The 16157-nt window shown below is 46.4% G+C and overlaps 1 pseudogene across 1 annotated transcript; it reads right to left on the reverse strand.

Annotated features, from left to right (window-relative positions):
- Positions 1 to 1543: 1543 nt before the first annotated feature.
- On the reverse strand, positions 1544 to 2516 carry LOC311107716 (PDZ domain-containing protein 11-like; annotated as a pseudogene). The gene is made up of 5 exons: positions 2426 to 2516; positions 2227 to 2310; positions 1971 to 2069; positions 1741 to 1801; positions 1544 to 1578 (listed from the first exon to the last, which is right to left on the reverse strand). The product of its transcript is annotated as a PDZ domain-containing protein 11-like (transcript).
- Positions 2517 to 16157: the final 13641 nt, after the last annotated feature.

Below are 16157 nucleotides of genomic sequence, written 5' to 3' on the forward strand. Positions count from 1 at the left end.
CCCTGGTTACTTTGGTGTTCTGTAACACTTCAATTATGTTGATTCATTTAATATAACCTCAAATTATTCAGTCAGCAGGCCATTAAAAGGAAATAAAACACCCTCTAAAATAACAAGAGCGAACAGATTTTTGTACATAATGTAATGTGCCGCAATACACAATAGCCCCTTTCAAATCACACAAATCAACCCCCTCTTATTGCTAAAATAACAGGACTACGCAGGTCAATAATAATTCCTTTAACTTGTCTGTCCTCTAGTGGATTTTGTTGGTATGACATGTACTGACGTAAATGTTTATACTTTGGTGCATTATAAATATTTTTGGAATATCATTACACTGTTCTCATATATAAGCACACACACTAGGGGTAACCAGTTTAGCACTTAGTATTCACATTGTTCTGGTCAGAGGTGAGTGAAAGCAGATAGGTTAATTAAAAACAAAAACAAAAAATCACAAGGACTGCAAGCTTTAGTCCAGTCCATCACTCAATCCCTTTATGGCATTTTCAGTGATGAGAACTTCCTGAAGAATATGTCCCTCTGACATGCACTTCAGTTTATGTAGTTTGCATATCAGAGTACTGTAAATAATCTATATAATTTACACACCATAATGCTCCAGGGCTCTTGCATATAAGAGAAGCACTAGTGTGTCTCCCAACCCATACTAATTCCTGCTCTTTAAGTATGTTAGCATCAACACTAGAGAAAACAGTTTATCTTCAGTGCATGACTCGCTGTGTGAATGAGTGAACACCTGATATAACTAAATTCTTCCAGCATCTGAAGCAGTGTGCATCGTTTTTGTATGTGGAGGAAGAGAGGGGGAATGTAAAGTCTTTATGTGGTCCTGGATGTAAGTGTGAAAGGACCAGATAGTCATTAGGGCGTTCATCCTTAGCTTGAAACGGAGGACGGGGGCTGTAGTCTATGGGAAGAGAAATCTATCCACCAAGGACGTCTACTCCTATGAGACTGACACACTGAGTACGTTTATATGCACATTAATAATTCTATATTAAACTGATTATGACAGAAGGCCGAATATGGCATTAGTCATGTATTCACATTGTTACTTTGCTTATCTTAAATCGACGTACGGTCATAATCAAAGTAAGCACATGCCAATTAAAACACCTGGGTTTCTGAGCAATCTTTCTAATTATTAGGACATGTAAACAGCTTAATCAGCGTTCCAGCTGTGTATTTGATCTGTGCATGTGCCAGCAACGGTAGCACAAGCTTTCCTCTTATGTGTGAGTGAAGTGAGTTCAGAAAAACTGAAAGTATTCATCTTAGAATAAGTTTTCACATACACAAACTTGATATATGCGAACTCCGAATCAAATAGTCTTTGCAACAGTTACATGGTCACTGTGGTAGAACGTTTTATTTTGATTGGCGATTTTCTGCATTTATCAAAAGTCCCATCAGGTAGCCTGATCGTTCTTCTTGCAAAGCATGTAAACGTTTTAAACGAACTATTATATTAACCATGCTCACTGTTTCTCACTCTCCCGGGGAACTCTTCTGTCACCTAGTCCACAGTCCTCTCCTTCGGTCTCTGGTAGTCTATGGGGAAACAGGGAGTTACATAACAACCATTTTAAAAAACTTCACAGGTTGCAAAGGTGACGACATAAGGCATAAAGCAATAATGGCACCATATACAGTAGATACAATTTAGGCACTTTCTTAATATTAAATGGCGGAGCAGGTGAAAGCAACGCTTACTGTAGGGAAAGAAGCGCACCGTCGTCAGAATCTCCCTGGCAGTCTTCAGAATCTCTACAGCCTGAGAGGAGAACAAACAATTTCTATGAGAAATGTATGCCGAAAACGATTAACCTTTTTTTTTTTTTTTTACACAAGTTAGTGTTGAGGTTAAAAATGAAGTAATGAGATTTATCAAGAGGTATAGTGTTGTGTGTCTAGTGTTGTATGGTCTACAGTACATCCCGGATCCTCGAGTGCGCTATGTCCTGGAAGTCCACCTCATTGACAGACTGCACCTGATCTCCCTCCTGGAGCCCTGCCCTGTGGGCGTCCGAATCTGGGACCACCTAGCAACATACACACAAAGAGATTAAGGAGAAGGGAGATTACTGACAAAATGAAAAAGCAAAAACATATCTTTTAAAAAATGGAAAGTGTCTGAGAAGCAGTTGATTGGGCAGTTGCACCAGCCTCTCTCTCTCACACACACACACACATACATAGCTGTGCCCCTGGAGGTTTCTTCAACATGATGGTGCGTGGCAGGAACTGGGTCAGCTCCTTGTTGTAGTCAGGATGGTGGATCTGCTACACATACAGACAGGACACAGAGGGAACATCATTGAAGATCTGAGGTGGCAGTGAACTAGACTGGCTGTTGACAGTGTTATGACAGGGTATGGATGTAATCTCAGGCTCATACCTCCTGAGGGGCTATCCATGCTGGGGGACTCATAGGAAGGCAGAAAGACCACTGGGAGTTGGTAGTCATCATATGGGATCTTTTGGTCCATGGTTTCAAAACCTATTGGTTAAAAAAAGACATAGGCAATGATAATTTCTGCATGCAACAGTCTCTCCAAAACAAAATGAATGACCTTCTTGATCCAAACCAGTCAGGTTTCAAGACTGGTCATTCAACTGAGACTGCTCTTCTCTGTGTCACAGAGGCTCTCCGCACTGCTAAAGCTAACTCTCTCTCTTCTGCTCTCGTCCTTCTAGACCTATCTGCTGCCTTTGATACTGTGAACCATCAGATCCTCCTCTCCACCCTCTCCGAGTTGGGCATCTCCGGCGCGGCTCACTCTTGGATTGCGTCCTACCTGACAGGTCGCTCCTACCAGGTGGCGTGGCGAGAATCTGTTTCCGCACCACGTGCTCTCACCATTGGTGTCCCCCAGGGCTCAGTTCTAGGCCCTCTCCTATTCTCGCTATACACCAAGTCACTTGGCTCTGTCATATCCTCACATGGCCTTTCCTATCAATGCTACGCAGACGACACACAATTCATCTTCTCCTTTCCCCCTTCTGATAACCAGGTGGCGAATCGCATCTCTGCATGTCTGGCAGACATATCAGTATGGATGACGGATCACCACCTCAAGCTGAACCTCGGCAAGACGGAGCTGCTCTTCCTCCCGGGGAAGGACTGCCCGTTCCATGATCTCGCCATCACGGTTTACATATCCGTTGTGTCCTCCTCCCAGAGTGCAAAGAGCCTTGGCGTGACCCTGGACAACACCCTGTCGTTCTCCGCTAACATCAAGGCGGTGACCCGATCCTGTAGGTTCATGCTCTACAACATTCGCAGAGTACGACCCTGCCTTACACAGGAAGCGGCACAGGTCCTAATCCAGGCACTTGTCATCTCCCGTCTGGATTACTGCAACTCACTGTTGGCTGGGCTCCCTGCCTGTGCCATTAAACCCGTACAACTTATCCAGAACGCTGCAGCCTGTCTGGTGTTCGACCTTCCCAAGTTCTCTCACGTCACCCCGCTCCTCCGCACACTCCACTGGCTTCCAGTTGAAGCTCGCATCTGCTACAAGACCATGGTGCTTGCCTACGGAGCTGTGAGGGGAACGGCACCTCCGTACCTTCAGGCTCTGATCAGACCCTACACCCAAACGAGGGCACTACGTTCATCCACCTCTGGCCTGCTGGCTCCCCTACCTCTGCGGAAGCACAGTTCCCGCTCAGCCCAGTCAAAACTGTTCGCTGCTCTGGCACCCCAATGGTGGAACAAGATCCCTCACGACGCCAGGACAGCGGAGTCACTCACCACCTTCCGGAGACACTTAAAACCCCACCTCTTTAAGGAATACCTGGGATAAGATAAAGTAATCCTTCTACCCCCCCTTACCCCACCCCCCCCAAAAAATAAAATAATAATAAAACTATTGTAAAGTGGTTGTCCCACTGGCTATCATTTACATTTACGTCATTTAGCAGACTCTCTTATCCAGAGCAACTTACAAATAGGTGCAGTCACCTTATAGCCAGTGGGATAACCACTTTACAATGTTTTTTTTTTGGGGGGGGGGGGGGGGGGGGGGTTGGGGTAAGGGGGGGGCAGAGAACGACAGGGTGTTGTCCAGGGTCACGCCAAGGCTCTTCGCACTCTGGGAGGAGGACACAACGGAGTTGTCAACCGTGATGGCGAGATCATGGAACAGGCAGTCCTTCCCCGGGAGGAAGAGCAGCTCCGTCTTGCCAAGGTTCAGCTTGAGGTGGTGATCCGTCATCCATACTGATATGTCTGCCAGACATGCAGAGATGCGATTCGCCACCTGGTTATCAGAAGGGGGAAAGGAGAAGATTAGTTGTGTGTCGTCAGCGTAGCAATGATAGGAGAGGCCATGTGAGGATATGACAGAGCCAAGTGACTTGGTGTATAGCGAGAATAGGAGAGGGCCTAGAACTGAGCCCTGGGGGACACCAGTGGTGAGAGCACGTGGTGCGGAGACAGCTTCTCGCCACGCCACTTGGTAGGAGCGACCGGTCAGGTAGGACGCAATCCAAGAGTGAGCCGCGCCGGAGATGCCCAGCTCGGAGAGGGTGGAGAGGAGGATCTGATGGTTCACAGTATCAAAGGCAGCAGACAGGTCTAGAAGGACAAGAGCAGAGGAGAGAGAGTTAGCTTTAGCAGTGCGGAGAGCCTCCGTGACACAGAGAAGAGCAGTCTCAGTTGAATGACCAGTCTTGAAACCTGACTGGTTTGGATCAAGAAAGTCATTCTGAGAGAGATAGCAAGAGAGTTGGCTAAAGACGGCACGCTCAATAGTTTTGGAGAGAAAAGAAAGAAGGGATACTGGTCTGTAGTTGTTGACATCAGAGGGATCGAGTGTTGGTTTTTTGAGAAGGGGTGCAACTCTCGCTCTCTTGAAGACGGAAGGGACATAGCCAGCGGTCAAGGATGAGTTGATCAGCGAGGTGAGGTAAGGGAGAAGGTCACCGGAGATGGTCTGGAGAAGAGAGGAGGGGATAGGGTCAAGCGGGCAGGTTGTTGGGCGGCCTGCTGTCACAAGTTGCAAGATTTTATCTGGAGAGAGAGGGGAGAAAGAAGTCAAAGCATAGGGTAGGGCAGTGTGAGCAGGACCAGCAGTGTCATTTGACTTAACAAACGAGGATCGGATGTCGTCAACCTTCTTTTCAAAATGGTTGACGAAGTCATCCACAGAGAGGGAGGATTTGTAAATCGCTCTGGATAAGAGGGTCTGCTAAATGACGTAAATGTAAATGTTATGTTTGTTAGGAGGCTGTGTGGGATAGGAGGGTTTTAATGAGGAACAATTACCGGTCAGGTGTGCTGCATGGTTTTTGCATCCCTGGTCAGGTGCGCTGCATAGTTTTTGCATCCCTGATTAATTAGCAAATCACGATTTCGGGGGGTGCACCTGGCATGTATTTATTTTTTGGGGAAGGGGAGGGCTTCATTTGGCTATGGATGGCCAAGAGGATTTTCAGGATTGGAGACGGGGACAGCAAGATTGGCAGAAACGGAGGTTTTGTTTTGAAACTGCTAATGAGTCGGGTGAAGCTAACAGTACAGAAAGTGATAATGAGTGGGTTACAGTGGGGAAGAAAAAGGGAAACAAGAGAAGTAAAACTGTGGTGGAAAATAGGAAACCACTAGACTCGTTATTAGTCGGAGTGAGGGTTTTGGATCAATGCTACTTGGGAAATCCGTTAAACGTCTCGAGGAAAATCTGGAATGTGTTGGAGTCAGTGACAATCACAAGAAGTGGTTTTATTCTGATTTTTTGTTTGTCTGCGGAGCAGAATAAGCCTGTTTTAAGAATAAAAACGATATCGGAGTAGAATGTTTCCTGTATGGATTTTCGTAACAGGGTGCCTATCAAGGTCGTTATTTCTGGGGTGGCGCAAGAAATAAAGGCAGAGGATAGTACTGAAGACATCGATGGATTGGTTGGTGCACGTCAACTGACCTGTATGGTGGATGGAGAAAATAAATTAACTTTATTCATGCTACTGTACTTTGATGAAGAGTCTCTTCTCATAAAGTTAGGATTCACGAGATACCCTGTAAGAGCTTTTGTGCCCTGTAGCATCCCCAGCTGAATGAATGCTCATCTCTCAAACTGATGGTTCATGAAAGTTTAATGCGGTACCATTTCCATAAAGCACACCGTAAGAGCTGATGGAGAAATAAACCTAAAATGCTCTTACAATATGAACAATATAGTCCACAAAAAAAATACACTTTTACACAACTTTACATTAGCATGCTTCATACATCAATATGCATGAGGGTTTCTACCCAAATAGTAGATTTTGTGCTAACAGCTTGCTAATGTGGTGCAAGATTAACTAATATTAGCCAGCACAAACAGTGCGTCATATTGTTAGGAGAATTCAGAACATCAATTACAACACAAATATCCGTTCATTACACAGAAAGATATCTGAAACAAGACCAATATTGAAAGACAGTAAATACCTTGTTCTCTTTCCAGCTAGGTGCTAAGTTTGACGTTGTTTCTTGGGTGCTTGTACAAAAATATATTTAACTTTTTCTCTCTCGCGCCCGTTTCCCATATACCCTTTGTGCTTAAAACAGAGAAGGCAAAAAACCTGCTATCAAAATAAAAGTCACACTAAACTGTCAAATATACAGTGAGGATTGAAAGCTCGTACAAAGAAAATAAAAGTCAAAATATAGAGCAGACATTGTGATCTGACACTCGTTTTAAGGGGTTCATCTACACTCCCACCAAATCATGAGTGATTTGGAACAATGTACATGGTATACACAAAGCATGAATGATTTCTGTACTTTAAATGACCTATGACCATAAATAGGGTATCAGAATGGTATTGAATCATAGCACAAACCATTTAAAAGTATAAGAGATCATGGTTAGATATAGGATGTAAAGGGATTTGGGGGCATCTATCTTAACCAGTCTCCAGCAACAAGACCAGGTTCTGAACTGGGTGTTCGAACACTGACAGCTTGGTGAGACACTTACCTGTCTTGTCTAACTTCCGATCACCAACACATATTTTGACTCTCCTTACTAGTCCATCTTTATCAACAGTAGTCTCTGAAACTCTACCCATTTCTAGGCAGATCATCGTCTCTCATCATCACTATGTCACCGATTTGCAGGTTTCTCTTCGGGGTGTGCCAGCGCTGCCTGATGGCGATATTGGCTAGATACTCTTTTCGCCAGCGGCTCCAAAACTGTTCTGCTAGATATTGAACATGCCGCCACCTTTTCCGAGCGTACATGTCCTCCCTGATGAACTTGCCTGGAGGAGGTAGAGCTGTGGTAGAATTCATAGTAAGCAGATGATTAGCGGTGAGTGGCTCAACACTTTTTGGATCATTGAGGTTGTCAACGGTGAGAGCGCAATTGTTTACAATTGCCATTGCTTCGTAGAAGAAGGCTCGTAGAGAATAATCATCTAGTCTACCAGAAGAGAGTGAGAGTGTGGCGCTAAGGATACTTCTCACTGTCCTGATCTGTCGCTCCCAGACCCCACCCACGTGACTTGAATGGGGCGCATTCATGCTGAAGTCACACTGTTTCTCAGCAAGAAAGGCAGTCAGCCTTTCCATGTCAACTTCCTTGAGCGCTTCCTTCAGTTCATTTCTGGCTCCCACAATGTTGCTTCCTTGGTCACATTTAATCTGACAAACTGCACCACTAATGGCTATGAAGCAGCGCAGACCATTAATGAAGGCATCTGTTGACATGTCATCTAACATTTCAATATGAACGGCACGAGAGCAAAAACAGGTGAAGAGAAGACCATACCTTTTGTACACTCTTCGTCCTAGCTTAATGAGAAATGGGCCAAAACAATCCATACAGTGCGTATGTAAAGGGCGATGATGAGTCTACACGCTGTGGAGGGAGATCAGCCATCTTCTGCTCTTCTGTGGGTCTCCTGAGCTTTCTACAAGTCACACATTGGCAAAGATGAGATGCTACGGCCTGATTGATACCTGGGATCCAGTAGCCATTTGACCTTTATGTCTAGGAAGCCATTGAGGCGGTACAACTCATTTTGGAGTGGCAGCTGAGTCCCTTAGTAACTTAAGCTCATCTTGGTATACCTGTCCCTGCACATCTTTGATTATGAGACGCTCTGCGTTCTCCTGTTCCATTACCGTTGAGAGACCATTTCATCCGTCCTTACTGATTAGTCGAAGAACACGTGCAACAGCTTCAGAAGCCCGAGACCAGGATGAGAGGTTAGACAGGCGATCTGCAAGACTTACTTGTTCTGTGGTTCTCGTGTTTGAGCCTTTCTGACTTCCAGGTCTCCTAATGGCAACTCTGAGACCACATCTTCTGTGAGAAATATTTATTTATTCCATTAAAACTTGGGTCCTGTGAACCAATCAGATGATAGCAGTTCATTGACAGTTAGGCCTCTGGACGCATGATCTGTAGGATTTTCGATCTCCATTGCTGGGGAGTCGTGCTGAGATGTATCTTCTGCACTCGGTTGGCTACAAATGTGTGGAATCGTTGTGCCTTATTGTTAATGTACCCTAGAACTACTTTGGAGTCGGTCCAGAAGAACTCTTCAAAATCAGCATATCTAAGTTCCTCCTTGAGCACATTGCTTGATTTTACTGAGACAACTGCAGCCGTGAGTTCTAGTCTGGGAATAGTTGTGACCTTTGTGGGAGTGACACAAGATTTTCCTATGACTAAAGCACAATGAATGTCTCCCTCTTCATTCTTGAGTCTCAAATATGAACACTGACCATATCCGCTCGTGCTTGCGTCAGATAAATGATGTAGCTCTGTTTTGGTAAACGTTCCAAAGTCAGCAGGTGCATAACTACAGGGTATGTTCACCGTCTCCAAATGAACAAGATCGTTTTTCCAACATTCCCACTTTGGTTGAAGTTCATCAGTCAGAGGGTCATCCCAACCCGTGCCATGCCTACACATTTCTTGCAGTACTTTTTTCCGTTGAGCAGGAATGGAGCTACAAACCCTAAAGGATCATACAAGGAGGCAACCGTAGACAGTATACCTCGACACGTTGCAGGTTGGTCCTTGAGATTGACATTGAACTTGAAGCAGTCAGACTCAATGTGGCACTGAATCCCTAGTGCTATTTCTGATGGCAAGTCATCAAATGCAAGGTTAAGGTCCTTAATGTCGGATGCACGTTCAGATGGCAGTATGCTTTCTAGGACAGCTCTGTCATTGGATACTAACTTATGCAGTCAAAGACCACCCATCGCACAAAGTTCTCGAGCCTCACAAGCAAACTCAAAAGCATGTTCCTTACGGTCTATGCCACCTTCATCGACGTAAAAGTCGCTCATGATGAATTGTGAGCCTAGAGGGTATAGGTCTCTGTTCTCCTTAGCTAGATGCTTCAGCCCATAGTTTGCACATCCAGGAGATGATGCAGCGCCAAACAGATGCACCTTCATGTGGAACTCTTGAGGCTGTGCAGTAATGTCTCCCTTTTTCCACCGAAGGAAGCGCAGATAATTTCAGTCAGTCTCAGGCACATGGAATTGGTGAAACATCTTCTCAATGTCACACATCAACGCAATAAATAGGGTGCTGCCGTAAATGCATGAGAACACCGTTCAGCTTGTTCATCAAATCAGGCCCTGGAAGCAGATGGTCATTTAAACTGGTTCCCAGAGCAATCAAATACTACGAAGAGCTTATCTGGCTTCTTAGGATGATAGACTCCATGATGAGAAATATACCATTTCATTTCCCGCCTTCATTTCCATCATCTTCAACTTCTTCCGCATCACCATTTTCAATGACCTCATCCATGAACTTGACATAACGTTCCTTATACCTTTCATCCTTTAACAGCTTCCTCTTGAGATGGCTGAGCCGTACAATGGCGAGTTGTTTGTTGTCGGGTAGATTGGGTCTCTCCTTAAAAGGCAAGGGCATTTCGTAGTGGCCATGACAATTTTTCCTTATACCATCATTCAGCTTGTTCAGGAAGAGGATGATATCCTGAGACACTGTCTTGCCATCTTCACTCGCATCCTTGAAATCGGACTACAGAATGTGAATAGTATCTGCAGGGGTTACTGAGAGGATCTCTTTGACGATGACTCAGTGACACAGACTAGCGACGCTTGGTGTATCGATGAACGGCGATGAGCGCCCCACAATGCTCCATCCTAAGTCAGTTCGAACAGCGTAGGGCTCATCATTTCCACCTAAAATCACTTGTTTTGGAGCCATTGCCCTTGAGCAGTTGTAGCCTATCAGAAGGCCAACCTCACAATCCTTCAGTGGTGGTATTTCATCTACTACTGTGGAGAGATGATTCCAGTGCTTGGCCGTTTCACAGGTCGGAATGTGGGTGCGGTTTACAGGTATGCAATCCTTGGTGTAGGTAGGAGGAAGATCGATATTTATGGTGGAGCTGTAACCTCTCACACGAAGCACTGAGACTTTGGCTTTTCACAACTGTGTCACGTCCTATCACAGTAGTTAATTTCAGTTTCACTGGATACGTGTCTGCTTGTAAAGCGTTGTTCACTTCCTGGTCAATTAATGTAGTATCACTCTGGGGTGTCAAGCAGGGTGTAGATACGTTTTTCAGCACCTGAGTTGTATGTTGATGACACCCACACCGGTACGATAATGGACGGTTTTTTTTTTTGGGGGGGGGGGGTGGTAGATCAGCTTTAATATTGCAGATAGATTGTAACTTCTATCAATGTAATTGTCTGCATTACTTCCAATCCCCCATATGTTTTTTTTCTCGCAAAAAGCCATATCTCAGACTGCCCATCTTAATATTTTATTGAAATATGGCTTTTTCTTTGCAACTCTGCCTAGAAGGTCAGCATCCCGGAGTCGCCTCTTCACTGTTGACGTTGAGACTGGTGTTTTGCGGGTACTATTTAATGAAGCTGCCAGTTGAGGACCTGTGAGGTGCCTGTTTCTTAAACTAGACACTCTAATGTATCTGTCGTCTTGCTCAGTTGTGCACCGGGGCCTCCCACTCCTCTTTCTATTCTGGTTAGAGCCAGTTTGCACTGTTCTGTGAAGGAAGTAGTACACAGCGTTGTAAGAGATCTTCAGTTTCTTGGCAATTTCTCGAATGGAACAGCCTTCATTTCACAGAACAAGAATAGACTGACGAGTTTCAGAAGAAAGTTATTTGTTTCTGGCCATTCTGAGCCTGTAATCGAACCCACAATTGCTGATGCTCCAGATACTCAACTAGTCTCAAGAAGGCCAGTTTTATTGCTTCTTTAATCAGCACAACAGTTTTCAGCTGTGCTAACATAATTGCAAAAGGGGTTTCTAATGATCAATTAGCCTTTTAAAATGATAAACTTGGATTAGCAAACACAACATACCATTGGAACACAGGACTGATGGTTGCTGATAATGGGCCTCTGTACGCCTATGTAGATATTCCATTACAAATCAGCCGTTTACAGCTACAATAGCCATTTACAACATTAACAATGTCTACACTGTATTTCTGATCAATTTCATGTTATTTTAATGGACAAGAAAATTGCTTTTCTTTCGAAAACAAGGACATTTCTAAGTGACCCCAAACTTTTGAACGGTAGTGTATGTTTGTAAATTTACCAATAAAAAATACCATTGTGATTGAGTGTCCATATAGCTGTACCATGATATTTGCATTGCTACTAAGTAACCCTGCAATTGTTCTCCACTATTCCCCCCTGTCACGATCGCCAATGAAGTATGACCAAAGCGCAGCGTTGGGAGTGAACATGATGATTTTAATAATCACACGAGAATACAAAACAAACCACGATCGTGAAGTCCTCAGTGATAACTACTGAACAATGAACAAAAACCCACAACCACAAGGTGAACACAGACATTTAAATATGGCTCCCAATCAGAATAAATATGGCTCCCAATCAGAGATAACGAGCCGACAGCTGACACTCGTTACCTCCGATTGGGAGTCATCGACCAAACCTAGAAATGCAGCCAACAGAAAGGCAAACCTAGAAACAAAACCAAAACCCAACAAAACAAAATACACCCTGGCTCAAATACAAAAGTCCCAGAGCCAGAGTGTCACAGTACCCCCCCCTAAAGGTGCGCACTCCGGGCGCACCAGCATACAGTCTAGGGGAGGGTCTGGGTGGGCGTCTGTCCACGGTGGCGGTTCTGGCCCTGGTCGTGGTCCCCACCCCACCTTAGTCACTATCCGCCTCCGTAGCCTCCTCCACATGACCACCCCCCAACTAAACTCCACTGGATTAAGGGGCGGCACCGGACTAAAGGGCAGCACCGGACTAAGGGGCAGCACCGGACTAAGGGGCAGTACCGGACTAAGGGGCAGCACCAGGATAAGGGGCAGCACCGGGCTAAGGGACAGCACCGGACTCAATGGCGGATCCTGGCTGGCTGGCTCTGGCGGATCCTGGCTGGACGGCTCTGGCGGATCCTGGCTGGACGGCTCCTGGCTGGCTGAAGGATCTGGCTGCTCATGGCTGGCCGACGGATCTGGCTGCTCATGGCTGGCTGACGGATCTGGCTGCTCATGGCTGGCCGACGGATCTGGCTGCTCATGGCTGGCCGACGGATCTGGCTGCTCATGGCTGGCTGAAGGATCTGGCTGCTCATGGCTGGCTGAAGGATCTGGCTGCTCATGGCTGGCTGACGGATCTGGCTGCTCATGGCTGGCTGACGGATCTGGCTGCTCATGGCTGGCTGACGGATCTGGCTGCTCCTGTCTGGCGGAAGGCTCTAGCGGCTCCGGTCTGGCGGACGGCTCTGAAGGCTCATGGCAGACGGGCGGCTTTGCAGGCTCAGTCCAGACGGGCAGTTCAGGCCCCGTTGGGCAGACGGCAGACTCTGGCCGTCTGAGGCGCACCGTAGGCCTGGTGCGTGGTGCCGGAACTGGAGGTACCGGGCTGAGGACACGCATCTCAGGGCTGGTGCGGGGAGAAGCAACAGGGTATGCTGGACCCTGGGAACGCACATAAGGGCTAGTGCGGAGAGCAGCAACAGGACGCACAGGACTCGGGGAACACACAGGAGGCTTGGTGCGTGGTGTAGGCACTGGTGGTACTGGGCTGGAGCGGGGAGGTGGCGCCGGAAATACCGGACCGTGCAGGCTTACTGGCCCCCTTGAGCACTGAGCCTGCCCAACCTTACCCGGGTTGATGCTCCCCGTCGCCCGACCAGTACGGGGAGGTGGAATAACCCGCACCGGCCTATGTGGGCGAACCGGGAACACCATGCGTAAGGCTGGTGCCATGTACGCCGGCCCGAGAAGACGCACTGGTAGCCGGATGCGTTGGGCCGGCTTCATGACATCTGGCTCAACGCTCACTCTAACCCGGCCGATACGTGGAGCTGGACTGTACCGAACCGGGCTATGCCTGCGTACAGGAGACACCATGCGCTCTACTGCGTAACACGGTGTCTGCCCGTACTCTCGCTCTCCACGGTAAGTCCAGGGAGTAGGCGCAGGTCTCCTACCTGACTTCGCCACACTCCCTTTAAGCCCCCCCCCAAGAAATTTTTGGGTAGTACCCACGGGCTTCCAGCCTTGACTCCGTGCTGCCTCCTCATACCGCCTCCTCTCGGCTTTAGCTGCCTCCAGCTCTTCACGAGGGCGGCGATATTCTCCCGGTTGTGCCCAAGGACCCTTTCCAGCCAGTATCTCCTCCCATGTCCATGAATCCTTTGGAGCTGGGTCCTGTTGCCGCTTGACACGCTGCTTGGTCCTCTTATGGTGGGTTTTTCTGTCACGATCGCCAATGAAGTATGACCAAAGCGCAGCGTTGGGAGTGAACATGATGATTTTAATAATCACACGAGAATACAAAACAAACCACGATCGTGAAGTCCTCAGTGATAACTACTGAACAATGAACAAAAACCCACAACCACAAGGTGAACACAGACATTTAAATATGGCTCCCAATCAGAATAAATATGGCTCCCAATCAGAGATAACGAGCCGACAGCTGACACTCGTTACCTCCGATTGGGAGTCATCGACCAAACCTAGAAATGCAGCCAACAGAAAGGCAAACCTAGAAACAAAACCAAAACCCAACAAAACAAAATACACCCTGGCTCAAATACAAAAGTCCCAGAGCCAGAGTGTCACACCCCCGCTAAAGCCCCTCCCAAGTTGGGTTGTCATCCCAGTGATCAGCATACCACCCCTGTCCCCCCGGATCCCTAGGCCCCCGAGAGGCCAGGACCCATCCATCGAAAACAGCACACAGTGCCACCCACAAAACAGAAGCAGGTCAACCGCCAAAAGCATTTCCAATGCTCTCACCTCAATATATATATGTAGCTATTAAAAATATATATCTATTCAAATATCTTGCATATCTTAATTTCCATCATTATCAATTAATATGTGTAATAATGTCGGCAGTTCATGTGAAGGATTGTTACCTATAACCCGGATTGCCATTGTATTACATTACATTTCTGTCAAGCAATTATTATTTTAGCAAACAATTATTGTGGTTCATCCTATATTCTCCCTAACATCCTTACCCCCTTGCAACAGATTTGGGATACACACACACACACACGCACATACTCTAACATACTCAACCCCTTTCCTACACAATCAACCATAAGCTCAGATGCTCAACAGTTGTTACATCCCAGAGCCCAACTCAAGAAAGGACCTGATTTACGAATGCATATACAGTTACAGCTGTTTGAGAAAGCATGCAAGATTGAGCAGAAATTGACACAAATTTGAGATTTGATTAACCAATGTCAAGTCCTAGGTGATGGAGATCAGATCCACCCTGTTCCCCTGACACACAAACACTCTGGTCCCCCGTTGTAACCATTTTTCCAAAGCATCTCCGTGCAGTCAGACCTTTGATTAATTTGTGCCACCAGGGCCACAATAATATGCCCCCTCTCTGATTGTCCAAGTGTGACCCCCTCCCCATGGGTTACTGCAGCCAGTGTTGCCAGCACTGCCACTACCTAGGTGGGGGTAACCCACCGGAATCCCCACCGGCTAGGTACAAGGTCATCAAGGTTCTCATTAGCAGCTTTGATAATTTCCTTGTATATTATGCTCTCCCATCAGGGGGCTCTGGCTTTGTAGGACCAACCCTGCCAGGCAGGCTCAGAATCTTGAGGGGGCGGTGCTGCTCTAGTAGGTCTCTGACCGCATTTATCTTTCTGTTTTGGCTGCATATAGGCAACTTACAGCAGGGCCACAAAACAGATGGGGACTTCTCTTTGGTGTATAGGTCGCTCAGGTGGGTGTCTAGGATATATGGTTTGGGACCCATCTGTTGGTAAGACAATAAAAAAATAGATTAGATATATACTTTATTTTAAAATGTATATCCCTCATCTGCACAAAATGTAAAGCTCTCTCTCACAACCCCTGCTCACAGACACACGTTGGTTCTGGGATATGCAAACATTTCCTTTCTCACTCACTTAACGCCACAGTTTTCCAAACACAAAAATGCCCACCACACCTTCCATCACAATACATCCACACATACCCACATACTGTGCCTTCTATGCCCTGAGACTCTTTCGCTTTTCACAACTGTGTCACGTCCTATCACAGTAGTTAATTTCAGTTTCACTGGATACGTGTCTGCTTATAAAGCGTTGCTCACTTCCTGGTCAATGAGAATGTAGTATCACTCTTAGTTGTTCCTTGATGACACCCACACCGGTACGATCATGGAAGTGTTAGTAGATTGTCCTTCTCCAGCTACGTTGAGTGACAATGCAGTTGCTGCCTCGTCCATATTACTTTGGGAAGAAATTGGCAGAGGTGAAGGCTTTTCCCATTTTACATAACTGTCATTGTGGAGACACGTGGGATGCTTTCCTTTGCAGGTGTCACAGATGTGGCGATGACGACAGTCCTTTGCACTGTGACCAGGTTTCATGCAACCATAGCAAAGCTTATTTTCTTTCACATATTTCTGTCGCTCCTCCAGAGACTTGGTCATGAATTTAGAACATCCATGGAGCTGATGCTTGTTGTCCTGGCAAAACATACACAAAGGCCTTGCACTTCCTTTGGCTGACTTTTGATTCTCACTATCTGTGAATGTTTGAGTGCTGAGAACACTTGCCTTGTTCCTCTTGGTCTCCCTGACGTTTCGTTTCTCAGTGGTACATTCGGATGAACGGAGAGCATAGAAAGAA

Source organism: Coregonus lavaretus (genome assembly GCF_964263955.1).
Source record: "Coregonus lavaretus genome assembly, chromosome: 32".
NCBI classification, from domain to species: Eukaryota; Metazoa; Chordata; class Actinopteri; order Salmoniformes; family Salmonidae; genus Coregonus; species Coregonus lavaretus.